The sequence below is a fragment of the Aplysia californica genome, unplaced genomic scaffold (assembly GCF_000002075.1).
Source record: "Aplysia californica isolate F4 #8 unplaced genomic scaffold, AplCal3.0 scaffold00417, whole genome shotgun sequence".
Classification (NCBI taxonomy): Eukaryota; Metazoa; Mollusca; class Gastropoda; order Aplysiida; family Aplysiidae; genus Aplysia; species Aplysia californica.
The window spans coordinates 622474-623276 of NW_004797687.1; positions in this window are offsets into that span (position 1 = coordinate 622474).

The following is an 803-nucleotide window of genomic DNA, read 5'->3' on the forward strand; positions in this document are numbered from 1 at the left end:
CCCTTCCTAACTTCCTTTTCTGTAGAAAGCAAGAATGCAGGCAGAAACTTTCGCCCATTAACCCAGGAAGACAGCAGCATAAGAGAAACAGTTTCAATCAAAGCAGGCAGCCAACCGAAAACTCCAGGCGTCCCATACCGTTTTGTTCCCGTAACGAGGTAGCCATTCCATATTTTCTTGAGCTGTCCCGAAATAGACTTTTTTCTTGGACAGTCTCGACCCAACGAGATTTATTCGGAGCCGCCAATACTAATTTGGCTTCCCGTTCTGTTTTTCTCTTCTCCGAAAAAAGAAGAAGTTTATTTTAGGGTTACCACTGTTGCTTTTTTTGGAATTTTCTGATCGATGTGTTGATACTTAGGTTGCTTTCACTTTATTCTTTATCCTGTCACGTTCTATCTTCAAATAGTAATTAATATCTATCTTTTTTCCCTCATTGGTATCTTGAATGGCTAATTATTGGCTTTAAACGACAACAGCAACTCGTAAATTTTACTAATATTATAGCCTTTGTACCTCCTGACAATTTAACTTTATTTAGTTTAGAGGCGTTTGTGGCTTTGTCGAATATTGTGTATTTCCTATGTAAACCTACATTGCAATGTTAAAATGATCGCTTTTAAGTACAAGCAGGATAACCCAGATTTCGGTGGTTTCCAGAAATCTTGACCTATACCAAAAGTGAGCATTACCTTACCTATAGGAGAAGTTTGGTTTCATTGGTAAGTATATTTGTTTGATTATAGAGAAAGCTCTCCTTGGATTTTAAAGAATGTGAACAAGGGTTCAAAAAATCTCTTTGG